Source organism: Elaeis guineensis, chromosome 2 (assembly GCF_000442705.2).
Source record: "Elaeis guineensis isolate ETL-2024a chromosome 2, EG11, whole genome shotgun sequence".
Lineage (NCBI taxonomy): Eukaryota > Viridiplantae > Streptophyta > Magnoliopsida > Arecales > Arecaceae > Elaeis > Elaeis guineensis.
The window spans coordinates 92,300,609-92,307,954 of record NC_025994.2 but is presented as its reverse complement, the minus strand read 5'-3'; positions in this window follow the sequence as shown (position 1 = coordinate 92,307,954).

Sequence of the window (7,346 nt, the reverse complement as noted above, 5' to 3'; positions counted from 1 at the left end):
TTCTGTTTCTGGGCAAACCGTCAAAGAACACAAGAAAAACAGCTTAGGTCCTATAGTAAAATGGCGTTTTCTTTTTTTTTTCGTACGATGCCATCGTGGAAAAAAAGGGATGACGTGACGGGGAGAAAACGCCATTCAAAATGGTGTTTTCCCTTTTTGCATTATTTTAGTAAAAAAGTTAGATTTTGAATTATTTATATAAATAAATTTTTTTGTATTATTTAGAAAAAGAGCTCTAAATTTTGATCTATCTTTGAAGTTGTGCATCCTTAACAGAGTAGAAGTGGCAATGGTACATGAAAATTGCATGTATGCCCGTACCAGGACTGTTACATGCATCCAAAAACAGGATCCAGCAGTGAGCAAGTATTCACTATCAACCAAAAAGAAATTCACTGACATGTCAATTCATATTGATCAGTAGGCCTGCAACATGCATCCAAAATAACTTTATTTTAATGCTGAAAAGAAAAATAGATCATGGGGGTGGTTGTCTGCAGGTATAAAAAGGTTTGTTACAATAGCTATCCTCAAAAGCAGATCTCTAAAATCTTTGTTTCTTTCTGTTTCTGGGCAAACCGTCAAGGAACACAAGGAAAACAGCTTTGGTCCTATAGTAAAATGGCGTTTTCTTTCTTTTTTTTTTTTTCGGACGATGCCATCGTGGAAAAAAAGTGGTGACATGATAGGGAGAAAACACGATTCAAAATGGCGTTTTCTCCTTTTACATTATTTTAGTAAAAAAGTTAGATTTTGAATTATTTATATAAATAATTTTTTTTTGTATTATTTAGAAAAAGAGCTCTAGATTTTGATCTATCTTTGAAGTTGTACATCCTTAATAGAGTAGAAGTGGCAACGGTACATGAAAATTGTATGTACGTCGGTACCAGGCCTGTTACATGCATCCAAAAATAGGATCCAGCAGTGAGCAAGTATTCACTATCAACCAAAAAGAAATTCACTGACATGTCAATTCATATTGGTCAGTAGGCCTGCAACATGCGTCCAAAACAACTTTATTTTAACGCTGAAAAGAAAAATAGATCACGGGGGTGGTTGTGTGCAGGTATAAAAAGATTTATTACAATAGCTATCCTCAAAAGCAAATCTCTAAATTCTTTGTTTCTTTCTATTTCTGGGCAAACTGCCAAAGAACACAAGGAAAACTGCTTAGGTCCTCTTTACTATGGGACAGACGATATGACATGAATCATGTGGATTAAATTAGCTTTTAAAAATTATCAATAAATGATGCAAACATCTATCATTGCCCTGCAGGCATCCAATTAAATATATTATAAAATTACAATAAATTTTTTCTGCCAGAGAACAAGGATGTTGTGATTTGCTTCCTTCCTTCTTCTGGGCTGGGGAAGAAGCTGGGAGGGAGTGAGCGAGTGATGTATTTTTTTTAATTATTTTTTAAAATTTTTATATTCTATGTAATCTGAACAATAAATAATTTAATTATCAATAAAAATTTTAAAATATTTTTTCATAATCTTTCCTATGTATATATTTTAATTAAAATAATAATGAAGTATAAAACTTAAATAACTAACATTATTTACTTTAATTATTAATTTTTTTAATTTATAATATGTTTCATATCATTTACTACTTAGTTTTTAATATTTCAATTAATCAAAAATAAATTGTTAAACCTAAAAAAATAAATATTAATAAAAAAATATTATTTTTTAATATTAAATAAAAATTTAAAAATGAATTTAATGAGCTTAGCACAACCCAAGCATTCATGTGTCTAAACGTGCCTTGGTCGTGCCTGATACGACCTTGTGTGTGTCTATATATATATATATATATATATATATATAAACATATACATATATATATATATATATATGTATGTATATGTATATATTTATATATATATATATACATATACATATATATACACACATATGTATATATACACACATATATGTACTTATTCACAAATTTCACAAGAGTCATGAAATTTTTAAAATTATTTTATATTTTACTTACTTTTTTTTTCTCTTAACGTTTCGCAAGTACCATATGATGGGTTGTCTGTGCTATTTAAAATGAATAGTGGAGGATGCATGTAGTAATTGTTAATTGTGAGATTTTCTTATTTCTCGACGGCGCATCCGAGTCGAGTACCTTCAAAACGGGTTTGAGCAATATTTTTCAAGCCAATGGATCGAACTAGATCCAGAAATCAAGTCCATCCTTTAAACGGATGGGACTCAAATTTACATTGATCTGGCACAAATTCGATCCAAAGCCAGTATATTAATTTTAAATTAATAATTATATCATGTGTTATATAATGTATAATTTTACTATATTTTAAGTATTTAATTATTATCTTTCTTATTTTCTTATGGTATATTGACATGGCTTGCTTGTCTCAATTTATCTTTTTTATGAGAAAGAAGGCATAAAAGCAATGAAGAGTAATTCTTAGGATCATTGTTTGATGGATAAATATTTTGAAAAATTTAATTAATATTTTTATTGATCAATTTATTTATATTCTTATACTTTTCAAGATAGATAAATTATAATTTCATAAGAAATATTTATCCATAAAATTTAAAAAAATTATTTACGTAAAAAATAACTAAATCATTTTTTCATCAGTCACTAAAATAGATATTTAATTTTATTCTTAAGATATTTTATCCTCATATTTAATATCTCTATCATTCAATGCCAATAACTTAGTTATCCACTTTCTCTAAAACTATAGCTCCAGTGTCATTTTCATGTCAAGCGTTATCTATAAGGCTTTATGTTTATTTTTGACATAGCAGCTGTGGTTTGAGTCGCAGCACTATCGTTTTTTCATCTGTTGCATCTCTATAATTTTCAGAACCATTGTTATCATGGCTGAGCAGCAACATCGTGAAAAAATTTATCATGAGAACAAGCTTAGCTATATGCTGGACAAGCAAGACTTGCTATGTTGTTTGTTTGTTTAAATTGATGAGATGTTTAAAAACGAACCACACCTGCAGGGATAATGGACAAAATAAAAAGAAACATAGAATCAGAAGATTATGTTTATGGTCCAATCATGCATGCCAACCTTTACATGTTCTTGCCTAGCTTTCGCTGTATGAAAAAAACCTTACTTTACGTGTCCCTTTCTAGACCTTCTCGTCCTCTAAAATGGGAGAATCCCTTATTTATCAATCCATCCATCAATTGAATTGAAGCCATTGAATTCTTATCTTGTGGACATATGATCAGCCCTTTAGATAGATTAATGTCCAATTGGATTCTAAGTACTATACATCTAACCCCTTAGGGGACAAATGTCAGAGACCTAATTAAATAGCCTGCTGATTGGACATGCCCACCTCTCACCATGTGCATCACATTCAAACTAACTGCAGCAATGTCGTTTGGGTTTTCAATCCAACGGACACTGTAGTAAAATTAGATAAATATATGATGCCAAAAGTTAGGCCACATATTTAACTCGTGTCCACAACAAGTTATCCTGAAATTGGTTGAACCAAGATCGTAATCCACTTTTTCGCTTTTTCCTTCTCATCATGAATCATTTCGTTTCCTATTTCACATGTGAAGGAGCGGTGTGAAAACGACAGGACAGGAATCATCGAATCACAAATAATTCATGAAGTGTCTGCGTCAAAACTTGTGGTCCCACCAATTATGAGACTACTAGTAGACACCACTTTAGCAAAAATGTAATTGCACGCGGATGATGGGATGTCTTCTCAAGACTTATCCGTCCGAACGCAGGCCTTCTCCCTCTATAAAACGGGGAGAACGGATCCTCTGCGATCATCAGTCCATCCATACATCCTGAATTCTTGTCGAGATGGCTAAATTTGCTATAGTGCTGCTTTTCATTGCCATTATTTTAATGATGATGTTTTTAGGAATCATCGCTGTAAGAAACATCATCATTAAAATAATGGCAATGAAAAGCAGGTGTTATTTTAAAAAATCAGGATGGACAACCCTTAATCTATACTTCTATACTGTATATGAAAGAGAATTCAGAGCTCTCACAGTATGCTATGTTGTCAAGCTCTGAATTTCTAATGATGATTATTTTTTTTTTAGGAGCTCTTTCCAAGCCCTCTCAAACATTTTCGAGCCCTCGCAGATGTTGACTTTCGCCCCACTCTCCTTGCTGCTCGAGTCTCCCTCAGGTACTTTCCTCTCTATAGGTCTTTGAAAAAGAGATGCCGATCTTCTCCATGCTCTGCTGTCGCTAATGAGAACATGAGAGCCCTTATTCTAAAAATTGCATGTTACAGATCCCCAAGTAAGGTGCATACTGCATGCATTATCTTACCTCAATGAATACGTACAAAACAGCCATCGTTGTTTTAATGTACGGTTAAGGGAGCAAAAGGAGATTCACTTACTGTGATTGAATGGATTAAAAAGCACCAGAACACTTTCCTGAAGTCAACAGCCTCAATGCATCCCCTCTTATCAGATATCGGCCTACACTGTGATTAAGACATTATCATTTCTCTATTTTTTTTTTCTTTGCTTCTCTTGGGGTCTTAATGACCGCCCGACGTACCAAAAAAAAAAAAAAAAGGAAAAAGAAAGAAAGAAAGAAAGAAAAAAAAGGAGAAGCAAAAGGCATTAAAAGAATCAAAGATCACAATCCAAAGTATGAGTTCTGGTATGAAATTCTAAATGACCCTTTCTTCTAATTATTTGATAATCATCTTTCTTCTCAGTTCTCAGTGAATTGGTTATATGCTTGACTGATGATGATTTGAACTAATATATATTTAGATTTCATCATTATTTTTATGCATGAATTTACTGATGTTAACTACATATTTACTCTATTGAGTAGACAATTGCAGAGGCTATTGGAGACTGATATTTTAGAAGAAGGGAAGCTAAAGATATTGATTGCCCATATCCATGCAGTCCACATGTGGAACCTGATTAGCAGTTCATTGGATAAGATCGAAGCATGTTGGAGCATTATTTTCTAAAATGCTTTGTACCAGCTCTTTGAATGCATATTTGATTTGTTCAATGTGCCATCGTAATGGAAAAATCAATACTACATCAAACTGATTTTTTTCTATACATTATCATGGAGCTCAGACATGGATGTGATGTTTGTTGTTTGTGATATTTAATGTTATTTTGGAGCTGTGAAAATTGTATAAACTGGCATGATATTTAATGATTGCTCAAGAATTTTGTTTGTTGTTGGATGTTAGACCTGATCATATCAGTTTGGATCATTTTGATTGCCTGAAATGTTGGAGGGATGCCGCATGGCATGATGAGAATCATCTAGATGGGATTTAGTCTTATGATGTTGTCCCTAGATAGCACATTTTGAAATCTATCAGAAAATTTATAATAAGCTCTAGGCTGTTGGCATAAGGAAATTAATAAGCTTCTGGTTCTTAGTTACGCTTTAAGAACCAGCAACCTTATACGTGACATCTATGCATCAGAAATGGAGTTGTACATGCTATTGACCTATGTTGTTCATGTTATTGTTGAACTTTGACAATACCGTCATGAAGCATGACCTTGGTTGCTGATTTATGTTTAATATGCTGCTATAAGTGCTTTGGAAGCAATTTGTATATATTTTTAATTGAATATTTAGATTTGCATATTTATATCTGTACTATATACGAAAGAGAAGTTCAGAGCTCTTTTAGTATGGCACATGTCTCCACACAATATTTTCTTTTCTTTTTTTTTTTTTTTGCTTCAAGCCCTTTCCGAGCCCTCTTGAACATTTTCGAGTCCTCGTGAATGTCTATCTTCTCCTTGCTCTTTTCGTGGCCACCGCCCATTGGTCACAGCCATCGTCTTCCTCCCCCGAGTCATTGATGCCGTGCTTCTCGCTCTAATCTTCCTCAAGTGCTTTTCTTTCCATAGATCTCCAAAAAAAAAAAAAGATGTTGATCTCCTCTATGCTTTACTCACCGCCACCTCTCGTCGGTCTCCACCGTCACGTTGCTCCCAATCATCACCAGTATCGACCTTCTCCTCCGATCTCCCTCAGGTGCTTTCCTTCCCCTCCATTTTTTCTCCAGCAACATTTTCATTTTTTTTTACTTCGAGCCCTCGAATCTTTCTAAAACCTTATGGACGCCCACCTTCACCCCGTTCTCCTGTGATCACCTCCTATCAGTCTCTGCAGTTGCCTTCCTCTCCATCATCACTGGCATCAGGCTTCCTGTTGTAGTCTCTCTCAGAGGCTTTTCTTCCCATAGATCTCTGAAAAAGAGATGCTGCTCTCCTTCCTACTCTGCTTGTTGCCACCTCCTACTGGTCTCTACCATCACCTTCCTCTCTATCATCATTGGTGTTGGCCTTCCCCTTCGATTTCCCTCAGGTGCTTTCCTTCCCACCGAACTCTAAAAAAGAGAAAGAAATGAAAAGAAAAAATAGGAAAAAGGGAAAAAAAATTGCCCAAGATAAAAACCTAGCCAACATCTAAGCTTCCCTATTCAGCCATTCCAAGCCTCCCACTGGGTTGGGACTCATAAGGATGGAAAAAAATAAAGAGAAAAATGGAGAAACATGAAAGAAAAATTCTTCGATCTGATCGGATCACCAAGGTGTATCTGAAAATTTTTCTATTCTAAGGATTACATAACAATTATGGATTACTTTGTTCACAGTGAAATAGGGATCAAAATCTCCAAAGAATTCTAGAATCCAATGCCTTGCGAGCCTGAAAGCACAGGCCCTCTACTTCACGCATATGCTAGGCTCCATAGGAAAGAGGGATGATCTCTTCAGGTATTAATCTTTAGAAGAAAAATAAGGGATCGGGATCGGAGATTAGATCACATGCCTTGAAACCTTTTTGGATGAACCCTTTATGCCAAGAAGGAAGACACAAATATTCTCCACACCAAGAAACAAGGGATGCCTCCCTTTCTTGGCCATGCACACCTTTTCTTATCTCATGGTATTTTTTTTCTTTGTTTTGTCGCACACCCAAAGACTACTTCCAACCGGTGGTTGTATCTCTCCTTTTATACATGACGCCTCATATGTATGATCATGTCCTAACCAATTTAGGACATGTAATTCAATCCAAATTGAATTAGTTATAACCTTATCCAACTAGGAAACTAGGTAAGAAAGAAAAGGGAGAGCGCCAAACCTATATGGGCATGAACTCTTCACTGTGTGCTCCCATATGGGGCAAAAATAAATCATCCCATTTCCTCTTTTGATCGGATAAGGGAGAGAGAATCTCAGGTGCTTTGGATTTTTTGGATCACATCTAATCTAGCTTAAATTTGATCTGATTCGAATCTGAGTTGAACCTGATTTGAACCAAATTTAAAGAGGCTGTTAAT